Source organism: Panthera tigris, chromosome A3, assembly GCF_018350195.1.
Source record: "Panthera tigris isolate Pti1 chromosome A3, P.tigris_Pti1_mat1.1, whole genome shotgun sequence".
Lineage (NCBI taxonomy): Eukaryota > Metazoa > Chordata > Mammalia > Carnivora > Felidae > Panthera > Panthera tigris.
The window spans coordinates 23,109,163-23,123,394 of NC_056662.1; the positions used below are offsets into that span (position 1 = coordinate 23,109,163).

At 49.2% G+C, this 14,232-nt stretch overlaps 1 protein-coding gene across 11 annotated transcripts in view; it reads right to left on the reverse strand.

The window, feature by feature from the left end:
- Positions 1 to 14,232, reverse strand: part of EPB41L1 (erythrocyte membrane protein band 4.1 like 1) — a 152,530-nt gene that overhangs the window by 119,762 nt on the left and 18,536 nt on the right. For 2 of the 11 annotated variants that reach the window (XM_042980486.1, XM_042980483.1), the window contains exon 1: positions 5,195 to 5,318. The exons of 8 other annotated variants lie outside the window; for them this stretch is intronic. The gene's annotated coding sequence lies outside the window, so the exon portion shown is untranslated. Of the gene's footprint in view, positions 1 to 5,194; positions 5,319 to 13,911; positions 14,106 to 14,232 lie in introns of those variants that run through there. One more of the 11 variants, XM_042980481.1, reaches the window with a different exon arrangement.

Consider the following 14,232-nt stretch of genomic DNA (forward strand, 5'->3'; position numbering starts at 1 on the left):
GAATAGTGTCCCCCAGGTTCATGTCTACCCAGAACTTCAGAATGTGACCTTATTTGGAAATAGTCTTTGCAGATGTAATTAGTTAAAATAAAATGAGGTCATACTGGATTAGGGTGGATTCTAAATCCAATATGACTGGTGTCCTTTTAAAAAGAGGAGGTGACACAGACACAGGGAGAAAGGGGAGAAAACCATGTGACAACAGAGGCAGAGGGAGTTGAGGGCCAAGGAACACCAAGGCAACCACCAGAAGCTAGGAGAGAGGCTCGAGAGAGACTCCCCCCACGGAATCTTCAGAAGGAACCTTGCTGACACCTTGATTTCTGACTTCCGTCTCCAGAACTGTGAGAGAATAAATGTCTGCTTTTTTAAGCCACCCAGATTGTGGTACTCCATTGAGCAGCCCTAGGAAATTAATATACTGTGAATCCACTGAGCAGCAGACCTGGGACTCTTATTTTCAGATTCCTACTCACTAGGCAGCCTTGGAGGTTAAGGGGTGTGAAGGCCTGTGAGAGGTCAGTCTTGCCTCTCCTTCACCTCCCTGACCCAAGCTGGCCTGAAGTCCACCACCTGTGCTCCTTCCCATCCTAGTCTCTATACACCCCACAGGGACCTTCTATCACACAAACAAGCATCCTCTGAGACCAGTCTCCAAGTCAACAGCACTCCTGCCCCCACCTGGCTCTCTATCTGGCCCACCCTCTACCACCACCTGGAGAGCTGTGTTTTTGAAATGCAAATCTGATTCTTTCAGAGGCTAGCTTAATCCTCTTCCCTAGCTCCCTACCACCTGTAGAACTCCAGCTCTTCAGCCTGAGCCAGATCGGACCCCAGACTTCCTCTCCGGCCTTACTCCAGGCCAGTCGTGCCCCACCTGTCCCCACCACTCACCACCATCTGCTCCAACAGATGGAACTATTTGGAGTTCCCCCTAACAAGCCCTGGTGCCTTTGCACATGCTGCTCTACTTGGAAGATAAATCCAGCCCAAACACCACATCTCTTCTTTGTGAAGACTTTTCCTTAGTGAACAACCTCACCCTGATACCTTGTACACTGTACATCTTTACACGTCTGCCCGTTTACCCCGCCTGTGAGGACTGCTGGATTCATCTCCGTTCCTGGAGCCCTATGGCCCAGCACAAAGGCATTCAAGAATGTTGAACTGGGGCGCCTGGGTGGCTCAGTCAGTTGAGCGTCTGTCTCACGTGGTCACGATTCATGGTTCACAAGTTCGAGCCCCGCGTCGGGCTCTGTGCTGACAGCTCAGAGCCTGGAACCTGCTTCAGATTCTGTGTCTCCCTCTCTCTCTGCCCCTCCCCAGCTCGTGCTCGCTCTCTGTCTCTCTCTCTCTCTCTCTCTCAAAAATAAATAGAAACATTTTTTAAAAGTGTTGAATTGAACAGTAACAATTGCTAATACTTACCAAGTGTTTACTACCAGCTCAGAACTATGTACAGCATCCCATGTACGTTACCACACAACCGTATGGAACAGATACTATTATTGGTTCTGTTTTAGGAAATGAAGGAAGAAATGAAGTGCCTTGCCCAAGTCTACCCAACTGGTATGTGGCCAAGCCTGAATGACTCTCAAGCCAGTGCTTGTAACCAATATTAGGTACACCATCCATCCTAATACCGTCATTTTACAGAAAAGGAAACAAAAAAGGAAAAGCAACTTGCCCGCATACAAGGCATGGACCCAGATCTTTAGATTCCTTATTCAATGCTCTTCCTCTCCTCATTCTACAGAACCCTATTCCAGGAGGACACAGACACTAGCAAGGCTGTATTTCCTGGAGAGCTTTCTCCTGCCTCCCCTAGAGCAGAGTCCAGCACGGATGGGCCCAAGCACGTAGCTGGCGTCCATCTATGGCCAGGAGATATAGTAGTAAAAAAGACAGATAAATCTACCTCTAAGAAGTCTGAGGCCTGCTTAGATATTACAATGTCAGGGCTTGAGGGGACACTTTGGGAATCACTTAGTACCATCACCCATTATATAAAGTCATCCACTTCAACAAATTTATCAAATACCAATCATAAGCTGGGCACTGTGTGGGGACACTGGGAAGAATGACAAGCAAATTTCTACCCAGGTGACATTTGCACCTTAGTGAGGGGAGACAAACAACTAGCAAGTTTATGTATAATTACAAACTCTCATGAACACTATGAACTACAGGGAGCTCTAAGAACGTGTAACAAGAAAAACTGACATTCCAGGGAGTTGGCAGAAGCCCACCTGAGAAAATCACTCTTGGGCTGAAATCTGAAGAATGGGAGTTAAACAAGTTAAGAATCAAGGGAAGAGTATGCTAGACAGAAGGAACAGAATGTGCAAAATCCCAGAGGCCAGAGAGTTCATGGTGCCTAGATGAACTAAAAGAAGGCTAGAGTAGCTGGTTTCCAGAGAGGTGGGCAGGGACTTGATCCTGAAGGTCTTAGAGGTCAAGGTAAGGAGCAGAGAACTGAGCAGAGCAATGACACCCCTTGTTCAAAGCCAAGCCCAGAGCAGACAACGAGTTATTACATTATTCGGTGAAGGGGTAATTTGTCCAAGATCTCAGGGAAGACCTGGGACTTGAAACCAGAACCCCCACCTGCCAGGCTAGGGCTGCAGGGCCACTTCAGTACGTATGTGGGAGAAGACAAGGGATGCTTTCCCGGTGTTTCAACCTATAGGAGGTTCCAGTTGCCTCTCTGTACCTCTCTTAAGTTCTAGGGCAAGACAATCACCTGTGTTTGTGAAAACATAGACTGCTGGGCTCCATGAGTTATTCAGTTTGTCCGATGGGAGCCCCTCAGATTTGCATTTCTAACAAGATCCCAGGTGACCCTGCTGCTGCTAGTGGAGTGACCATACTTTGAGAGCTACTGCTGTAAAGGATATGGGGGCAAAGGATATGGGGGCATAGTGAGTGGGGACCACAGCCAGGATCCTTGGGGGCTAGAAAGGTAGATTTCTAAATCTGGGTAGCAATGAGACAAACTCCATCACTCTGAGACACCTAAGGGAGCTCTGAGTCCCAGAATTTATCTTACTACCTGCTCAGCCAGGGAAACTGAGGCTTAGGGGGTTTAGACTCTTACGTAAGAGAAGTGCAATACAAATGTGCTGAGTGAACAGATAAACACAAAAGGGTTTGACCAAAGTCCAAAGAAGACCCCTGCACCAGACTCCAGGGCTCCTGAGCTCCAAGCCAGAGTCTTTCCTGTCCCAGGAAAGGGATTCAGGAAAGGGGACAGCAAGCTCAGCTTTCCCCAGATTCTGCTGCCAGAAACATTTTAAGAATTGCAGAAATCTGCTCTTGGCCCCCAATCCTATCACCCATCCACCCTCCTTCCTTTTACACTCTCAGCTCCCTCCCTTTTACACTCCAAATCCTGTGCACTTTATCCTGGCAAGCAGAGCAGCGGAGAGGGGAGGTGAAGTAACAGGGAAGAAAAACTGGAAGTGGAGGAAGAATTCTTGCACTTGGATGTCCTTCCTCCGGAACAAATCCTTTCTTCCATAAGAGTCTCAGCTTCCCTCTATCCTTGTATCCAGGCTACCCCCAATCTACCCACATTTCAGTACCAGCATCTGAAACCCACAAAACCAGGGGTTTTAAATTTCTAAACCAGCTTTTCACCCAGTTTTTCTATATTAGAGTGGCCCTGGACAGAATTTTTCTATCCTATCCTAGCTGGCAGCAAAATGGCATGTCTCTTGCAAACCCACACACATAGACTCACTTAATATACAAACAGCTATACATGTACATAAAAACAAATATACCAGAACTTATAAAAACACATACACATGTACATAAAGATACAGTATTCATTGTTCACTGATAAAACATACCTTGGCACCCAAATGCAGAAGAAAAACACAGAGAGACACACATGCAGACAGACTACAAATCTAGACATGCATGCGCTACACCAGTACGTGGGGAAAGGGGTACAGACACACCCAGAGACCACTCTCAGAGTAGAGGTCTCCTGAGGGGTGGGGGGTCGTATTCCCATATGGGCTCTGGCCCTTTAAGAGAGCGGTTTTCCCTCCTTTCAGGGCACCTAAGGTGCAGCTCTACCCCTGAGAGCTGTAAGGGTGAGGGTGGGAGTGTGGCTGACCCGATCAGGCCCGGTCTGGGCCACTGTCCCCAGGCCGCCACAGGAAATGGATCCTTGAACCGACTTGGTCACCAGCCTGAGGACCGCTGTTGCTGCCACCACCCCCCCACACACACCGACACGCACACACGCCCACCCCTCCACACACACACATACGCGCACACACACGCACACGCGCGCGCACACACAAACACACACCCGGGCTTCAGGCAGGACACGCCCTCCGCTCCAGCTCGCCCGGGTGCGCGGGCTCCGCCGTCAGCCCAGCTCTTTCTGGACCCTGGGGTGTGGCCGCCCACCTGCCGGCAGAGAGTCTCCGCCCGGCGGGGACACTCCCGCCGCCGCCGCCACCCACCGCCCCGGCCAAGTGGCTGGCTCCCGGGGACTAGAGCGCGTCGGCCGCCGCCCCCTCCACCCCCACCCCTTCCTCCCGGCAGTGCGGAGACAAAGCCGCGCACACGCACACGGGGGCTACGCGGGTGCACACCCGAGGAGTCACACTGGCGCTCACACGGCGACACACACACACACACACACACAGCCACGGGGTCCAGCCACAAGCGAGGCCACTGGCACACACCCTCATCCAGATGTACACACACTCAGCTACATATTGGGACACACCCTCTAATAGACACATTCACGGACACACGCAGACACACACACCCTCACCCAGATACACACACGCCATCCAGTCCAGACACGCGGAGACATACAGCGCACACCCCCCCTCCCACGCAGATGCACACCCCGAGCACACGCACGCGCGCACACACACAGCAACCACTTGCCCAGACCCACGGGCACACGCGCGCTCACACCCAGCACCCGGAGATGTGGACCCCGCCACACATACCGGCGCCAGTACTGGGACTCACGGACCAAGGCCCGGGGCTCCTGGCTGGGACGCCCGCCCTCCGCCCCGCGGGTGTCCAGCCCCCGGGAGCCGGCCTGTCAGTGCTCGAGGACGGGAGACCGAGCCCGGAGCCCTCGCCACACACAGACACACACGAGAGCAGACGCGGCGGGGTCCCCGGGGCCCGGACGACGGTGGCGCGGGCGGCTAACCTGGCAGGGGCGGCGCGGCTTCCGGGCGCTGTCTGTCCTCAGTCCGTGCGTCCGGCGGCCGCCCGGGCGGGCTCCGAGGCGCACTCGAGCTGCGCAGAAATGCCCCGCTCGCTCGCTCGCTCGCTCGCTCGCTCTCTCCCTCCCACGGCGCCCAGCCCCCTCCCCGCCCTCCCCCCACACCCCGGCTCCCCCTCCGCCCCGCCCCGGCCGGCTGCCCCCGAGGAGGCGGCGGCGGCGATCCCGGCCTCCCCAGCAGCCGCCCACGAGCTAGCGAGCAGCGGCGCCGAACGGCGAGCAGCCGGGGAGCGCCGCAGCCGCCGGAGCCGCCGGAGCCGGGGCCGCGCGTCGGGAGGAGCCGCGCCGGCCCCCGGGGAGGGGAGGGGAGGGGGCTGAGCCCCGCGAGCCCTCCTGGCGTCCGTAGCCCGCCGCCCGCTTCCCCACGTGGGCCCTGCGCCCGGCGTCTACCTGAGCCGCCGCGGAGCTCAGAGGCCGGGGCCGAGCGGCGGGGCGACGGAGAGGAGACCGACCCCACCCGGGCCTCTTCGCCCTCCCGGTCCCGGCCCGGTGGGCTCGCGCCCCGCCCCCACCTCCTCCCTGGGCCTCGGCAGCGCCGGCCTGGGTTTTCCGTAGCTAAGACGCCTCGGCTCCCGGCCCGGTGCCCCGGGCTAACCCCACGGCCCGGCGTCCCGCTCGCCGGCCTCCTCTACCTCCAGCCGGGACCTGGCCGACGCCCACCAGCCTCCCCACCACCCGTCCATTGTTCCCGCCGCCGGAGCTTGCGGAAGATCGCGCAGCGCCTTCCAGCCCTCTCCCAGGTGGCATTACCTCTGGACTCTCTGGGGCCCTCCCAAGAACTGGCCCCTGACCCCAACGCTCACCCTCCACAGGCTCTGGCACGACCAGAGTAAGGAGCTTTTCTAAATTAGGATTATAACCTCTAGCCCTTATAGGCGCTCCTTCAGGTCCTACTTGGAGTATAGACTGAGGTTTGGGGAGGGAGGAATTAACGCAAGTTCAGCAAGATAGCAGCGGGGAGAAGATGGGGGGTCCATTCCACAGATGAAGAAACTGAGGGCTCCTGGGACAAGGCCAGGCCCTCCAGAAGTACAAGGAGTAATGAGCCTGTCCTCCTTTGTTAGATACTAAATAAAGCAGAGCCAGGGGAAAGAAGCAAGTGTTATGTATTTCGTGGGTTTTACTGAAAGTCAAAACGAAGGTAAAGGCCTATTATGTGCAGAAGCTTTCACCTCCTTTGTCTCCCTTAGCCTATAGTCCTATGTGGCAGCTGTGATTATCCCCATTTTGCAGATGAGCGGCCTGTCCTAGGTCTCTCCACCAGGCAGCACAGCTAAGATAAAGCCCAACCATTATTCAAGTTCTTCACTATGGTCCTTTCCTCCAGCATAGGAAACTAAATGCCAAACAAGCAGCTGAGAACCTAAAAAATCAAGGAGGGGGGCTTAGTTTGCACTCCAAAGAATTTCCACAAACTAAGAGCAGAACTGAGGGAGCCAAGGCCCCAAAGCAAGACCAAGCACGTCTTGTCCAGGAGGAGAAAATTATAATTAATAATAAGAACAAATGATAACCGGCATGTTTGGAGCACTTACTACGTTCCAGGCACTGTTTTAAGAGCTTTGCTTGCACTAACTCATTTAATCACGCACTAACACTGTGAGAAAGAGGCTCTTCTTATCCCCTCTTTCTACAGTAGGAAACTGAAACACAAAGACAGTACATAGTTTGATGAAGTGGCAGAGCCAGGATTCAAATCCAGGAAGCTGATTCCCAAGCCTGCGTTTTTAACCACCGTACACCAGACAGAAGCAGTCCCAGTTGTGAGACAAAGGCATGTGAACTACTAGAGCGCCCACCACAGCAGAACCCTCTTTAACTTGCTGCCGTCCGTCTCCCTGTGTGTACTCAGGGCACAGCACGCAAAGCCTGGTATGGAGGCCTCATCTGTTAAACTACTGCACGACTGCCACATGGGGCCAGAGTGCTGAGTGCCACGTGCGGGGCTCACTTGCAGCCCTCTCTGCTCTGCTGGCATTTTTATCAGTGGCTTCAGATGAAGCAAAGGAAGGGATGAAATGCTTATCAGATCTGCTGCTGGCATGCAGCTGGAAGGGCAAACACTCTGTAAACCAAAATTAGTTTCCAGAAGATCTCAGCAGCCTTGGGGCTGTGCTGGAACCAACAAGATGAGGTGCCGCACAGAACAAATGTAAATTCCTGCCCTTTGGTTCAAGCCAAAGCAGTCCCACAGAACTTTCTGCGATGATGGAAATGTCCTAAATCTGTAGCTACCAGTGGCTGTAGAGCACTTGAAATATGGCTAGTACAACTGAGAAACTGAAATTTTAATATTTAATTTTTAGTACTTAAAATTTAACTAGCCACATGGGGTTAGTGACTGCCATATTGGACTGTACAGTTCCAAATGATCAAGTGCCCAAAGTACAAGCTATAAAGAATCTAGATTAAGAAGAGTTCCAGTGAGTGGCACCTGGGTGGTTCTGTCAGTGGAGAGACCGACTCTTGATTTCAACTCAGGGCATGATCTCACAGTTTGTGAGACTGAGCCTCACGTAGGGCTCTGCTCTGAGAGCTCAAAGCCTGCTTGAAAATCTCTCTCTCCCTCTATCTCTGCCCTCCCCCACTCTGTGCTCTCTCCCCCCTCTCTCTGTCTCTCTCTCTCTCAAAATAAATAAACATTAAAAAAACAAAAGAAGAGTTCCAGTGAAAATGACTTAAAGGTTTGAGTTGACCTCAAGTTCAACAGTGCAATGTAGCTGTAAAAAAGAAAGGAAGGGAGGAAGGGAGAGAAGGAGGGAAGAAAAGAAGGAAGAGGGGGAAAGTGAACATGATAATACTGTATCAACAGAAACCAGAGGTCAGACCAGCCAGGTGCTGCCCTGGGCAGATCACGTCTGGGCCATGGGGCTCAGCTCTGGGACCCACATTCTGAGGGCAACACTGTCACATGAGAACATGTCTAGAGGAGGAGACAAGAATGCTGAGGACCTGGATCCCATGTTGTGTGATGACTGACTTACAATAGCCTTGAGAAGGGAAAGCATAGGGTGGATATAGTGGCTATCTCCAAGCCTCTGAAGGGTTGTCACACAGAAAGGGGAATAATAATTTCCTATTATTCAGGTCTAATAAACAAAAAAAAAATTCTGCAAACCCCTAGGCCACATTATCTGAGGGAAGGATCTATGTCTAATTTCTCTTTCTGTTCCTCTGGGCATCCAGTCTACCGAGAACCTGGCCCATATTACACACTGACTACAAATTTGCTGACTGAATGGATGTGAAAGAATCCCACTCAGCTCTAGTGGGTAGACATCAGGGAGGACAATTTCAGCTCACTATAAAGAATGCACTAACCATCACAGCTATCCGAGAATGAAACAATGACCTTGGGAGTCACTGGGACCCAATGACCTTGGAAGTCATTTATTGACTCCCTAACAATAAATGTATTAAAAGAGATTGGGTCTTCACATCCACGTGGCCACCAGACACATGAAAAGATGCTCAATATCACTTATCAGGGAAAGGCAAATCAAAAGTACAATGAGCTATCACCTCACAGCTGTCAGAATGGTTAAAATCAATGACACAAAAAACAGCAGGTGCTGGCTAGGATGTGGAGAAAAGGGAGTCCTCTTTCTTGCACTGTTGGTGGGAATGTAAACTGGTGCAGCCACTGTGAAAAACAGTATGGAGTTTCCTCAAAAAGTTAAAAATAAAACTACCCCCATGAACCAGAAATCACACAACTAGGTATTTACCCAAAGAATACAGAAATACTAGTTTGAAGGATACATGCACCCCAATGTTTATAGCCGCACTACCTACAATAGCCAAATTATGGAAGCAGCCCAAGTGCCATCAATAGAATGAATGGATAGAAGATGTGGCATGTATACACAATGGAATATTACTCAGCCATAAAAATGAATGAAATCTTGTCATCTGCAACGACACAGATGGAGCTATAGACAGTATTACACTAAGAGAAATAACTCAGTCAGAGAAAGATAAATACCATGTGATTTCACTCATAGGTGGAATTTAAGAAACAAAATAAACGAGCAAAGGGGAAAAAAGAGAGGGAGAGAGAAGCAAAACAAGAAACAGACTCATAACTATAGAGAACAAAAAGTAATGGTTACCAGAGGGGAGGTGGGTGAAGGGATGACTAAAACAGGTGATGGTGATTAAGGAGTGCACTTGTGATGAGCACCAGGTGATGTACAGAGGTGTTGAATTACTATATTGTACACCTGAACCTAATATTATACAGTATGCTAACCAACTGGAATTTAAATACTTTTTTGAAATTTTTTTAATGTTTATTTTTGAGAAAGAGAGAGAAAGAGGGAGACAGAGCGCAAGTGGGGGAGGGGCAGAGAGCGAGAGGGAGACACAGAACCCGAAGCAGGCTCTAGGCTCTGAGCTGTCAGTACAGAGCCCGACACGGGGCTCAAACCCATGAACCCCGAGACCATGACCTGAGCCGAAGTCAGATGCTTAACCGACTGAGCCACCCAGGTGCCCCATAAATAAAAACTTTTTAAAAAAGAGATCTGTGTATTTTGTTTAATGTTTATTTATTTTGAAAGAGAGAGAGAGCAGGCAAGCATGACCAGGAGAAGGGGCAGAGAGAGAGGGAGAGAGAGAATCCAAAGCAGACTTTACACTCAGCGTGGAACCTGATTCAGGGTTCCATCTCACAATCTTGAGACCATGACCTAAGCTGAAATCCAGAATCAGATGCTTAACCGACTGAGCCACCCAGGCACCCCTAAATAAAAACTTTTTGGAAAAGAAGAGAAAATGCCAACACATAATGTAAGTAGCAAAGCCAGCCCTCATTCTCAATCTAATCAGCAAAAATTTATTTACTTTCTGTCAGAAAAGAGACTGGGTCTTCATTTGGAAGCTGAACTAGGAACCAGGTGACCGACCACTCAAGCTGAAAAATGGGCAAGTTCTATTAGGAGGGAAAAAACAAGATCAAGGCTGTGCTTCCAGACAGCTATTGGGCTGTATGTACAGAACAAACCAACATGGAGGGACCAGAGGCTGGGAGGACCAGTTAGGAACCACTGCAGTGGTCCAGGAGATACGAGAGGAGACAAGGGGGCTGTCAGAACGGAAAACCAAGGACAGCTATGTCACGAAAGGAGCATTGACCCTCTACTGGGAGTCAGGCACTGCAGGTTCTAGTCCTCCCTCTGCCTTTAACTTATTGTGTGCTCTGGGGTAAATCCCTTCCCTTCTCTGGATTTGTTTTCCTATCTCTGAAATGCAGAAAAATCCCCAAGTCCCTTCTAATTCTGGATTCTTTTTATGGGAGAGAGATTACGAAAGATAACTGGGATAATGTATCAGCCTTTACAAGCTTCAAAGTAACAATACCATTGTTCTCATTACTATTGTTATTATTATTACAAAGGCAGCTTCCCCAGTGAAGAGATTGGTAGGAGAGGACAAGAAGTCAAAGGCCTGCATCTGTAGGGGTGGGAGTTGGAGACAAGGTCCTCCAGTCTTTGGGGAGGGCCAGCTAACAACTCTACCCCTCCCCTAAGTTCTGTGAAGACAAACAGGTCTCTGTGTTGTCACCTTATGAACTATTTCCTCATTCCTTTGAGCCACACCCCATACTTGGCTAAAGGAAGCAGCCAGTTCTAGGAAAAGTTAGACTCTGTCTCCCTTCTTTTAATGTTTGCAAACACCTGATGTGGTCTTTTCCTTAAATCATCTCTTATGAAAACAGCCAGTAATATTGGGCACTATATGCCGAGCATGTTACAGAATTTTCTCACCTTGGAAGGAAGCTATAATTATTATTCCCATTTTATAGGCAGGGATACTATGGCTCGTGGAAAGAAATGATTTCCCCACAGTCGCACAGCTTATGAGGAGGATTCCAATACAAGTGTGTGCATCCAAGGCTGCGTTCTCAAAAGCTTCCAGCATTTTACTATATAATTTTGTAACAACCTGGGGAGGAGGGCAAAATCAGTATGGTATCCAGTTTAGGGCAGGGAAAACTGAAGCTCAGAGAGGTTAAGTTAAATCACTCTGACAAGTTAGTAAAATCTTTCAATGTGCAGTTCAATGTTCTTTCCACTTCTCTGTTCCTCTCCTCTGACCCAGCAGCACTTCCCTCCTTCTTCTGTACCTTGCAGGGCCTCCCCAATCTTCCTAGGTCTGATGGGTAGGGACTTGCCCAGCCCACTTAAGAGAAGGACTTTTACTGGTCCTTTTTCTGGGGCAGGGAAAGGGAAGCATTTTTGAAAGGCAAAAGTTAATTCCACCTCCTCCCTCCACACACACACCACCAGCACACACACCCCAGCCCAGGGCCTTGAGGTGACAGGGTGAAGGCTTACAGGGTGAGTCACATGGAGCTGAATTGCCAGTCACCGGAGCACCAGGTGCTAAGCTTAGTTTACAGGGGTGGAAAAGTAGGCCAAGTGCTCTCATCCCCAGGAGGACAGCCCAGTTGCAGGCTGTGCCCCCAACTCATCTCCTCTCTGAATGCTGCAAACATTTAGGAAACACCACACAAGCCCCAGGGGGCAGAGGGGGTAAGGCTCTGCCCCCAGGGGGCAGAGGGGGCAGTGGGGACACAGGACAAATAAGAGTGCATCCCCATGCTTCAGAGTGAGTACAAATGTGAGTACAAAGTAATATATACTTATAAAGAGTGATGGGGGCAATGGTGATTAATTCCAAGGAGAGAAACTAGCAAAGGAGTTGAGGTTAGAGTGGAGTCTTAAAGAGTGAGTTGAACATGCAGAAGTGGCAGAGGGGAACTCCAGGCTGCAGGAATGCATATGCAGAAGCCCTAATGCTTAGATACATTTGGACTCCATCTAGCAGGCAATAGGGAGCCACAGAGTGCACTATGGCTTTGGAGAAAGACAATCTGGGTTTGAATCTGCCTTTGTCCCTTCTCAGCTGTTTGACCTTGGACAAGTTTACTTAATACCTTTGGTAGAGATATTATTATTCCCATTATTTGCTTTCCCCCTTCTTGTAAGATTATGCATTCTAGCCAGTTGATTTGTGACTTGAGTACCCTCCAGAGGAAGGAGTACATTTCCATGCCAGGCTTGACCACATGACCTACTTTGGCCAGTGAAATATGGGTGGGAGAGATTATATGCCAGTTCTAAGTAGAAATTTGAAGAGCCATTGGATGTTTCATTCTAAAATCATACTATTTTGGGGCGCCTGGGTGGCGCAGTCGGTTAAGCGTCCGACTTCAGCCAGGTCACGATCTCGCGGTCCGTGAGTTCGAGCCCCGTGTCAAGCTCTGGGCTGATGGCTCGGAGCCTGGAGCTTGTTTCCGATTCTGTGTCTCCCTCTCTCTCTCTGCCCCTCCCCTGTTCATGCTCTGTCTCTCTCTGTCCCAAAAGTAAAAATAAAAAAAAAAAAAAAAAGTTGGAAAAAAATAAATAAAAAATAAATAAATAAATAATAAAATCATACTATTTTATCTCTGCCATTGGAATGGCATGTCCTGGATAGGGTCTGTGCCCTCAGCCCAAATTTGAAAGTGAAAAGACCCATAGGACAAAGTTCCAACCACCTACAGCCACACTACAGCTACTGATGTTTAATGCGAGGGAAGAAACTTTGTTGTTGTGTAAGACACTGAGATTTGGGGACTGTTTGCTATCACAGCATGATGTAGCAAATGCTACCTAGTACGCTCCCTACAACATGGGTGATTTTAGTAGTATTTACCTTGTGGACTATTGTGAGGATTATTTCAGGCAAAGTGTATAACCATTTCATCAAGGACTTGAAATGGCATTATAAAATGATCACTCCGCCCACACAGATATAGAAATTTGATAGAGGACAGACATGACATTTACAAAAGAAGAGCAGAGGATGTTGTGGTGGGTTGAAAAGTGTTCCCCCTCCCCAAATTCATGCACCCAGAACCTCAGAATATGACCTTTTTTTTTTTTTTTTGGATATAGGGTAGCTGTAGATGTGATTAGTTAGGGATCTAAAAATTAACTCATCCTGGATTTATAATGGGCCCCAAATCCAATGACTGGTGTCCTTATAAGAAGAGAAGATATACAGACGCACAGAGGAGGTGGCAACGTGCAGGTGGACGCAGAGAATACAGTGATATGTCTATGAGTCAGAGAACCTCCGAGGACTGCAGGCAATCGCCAGAAGCTAGGATAAAGGCATGGGGTGTTTGCTCCCTTAAAGTCTCCAGCAGAAAGATGGATGCCCACCCTGCTGACATCTTGATTTGGACTCCAGCCTCCCAAACTGCGAGAGAATAAATTCCTGTTGTTTTAAGCCACCGGTTTGTGGTAATTTGTTATGACAGCCCTAGGAAACTAATACAGATGGATTACTTTAAAAATGATACTGAACAATTGGTTATTCGTTTGGAAAAAAATAAAATTGGATTCCTACCTCATGGCATACACAAAAATAACTATCTGTTGGATTAAAGACCTAAATTTGAAAAGCAAAACTTTTAAATCTTTAGAAGTAACAAAAGACCATTCTTAGGACCTCAGGGTGGGGAAGGCTTTCTTAAACAAGACACAAAAACCACAAATTATATTAGTCTGTGTTCTCACAGAAACAGAACCAATAGGGGATAGATAGATAGATAGATAGATAGATAGATAGATAATAAGAAATTGGCTCACGTGGTTGGGCTGAGAAGTCCCAAGATCTGCAGGTGGCAAGCTGGAAACCCACGAGAGCCAGTGGTGTTAAGTTCCAGTCTGGAGAAGAACAGTGTCCCAGCCAGAAGACATCCAGGCAGACAGAACAAATTCTCCCTTACTCTGCCTTTTTGTTCCATTCAGGTCTTCAATGGACTGGATGAAGCCTGCTCACACTGGGGAGGGCAATCTGCTTTACTCAGTCTACTGATTCAAATGTTAATCTCATCCAGAAACATTCTCATAGACACACCTAGAATAATATTTAACTAAATATCTGGGCACTCTGTGGCCCAGTCAAAT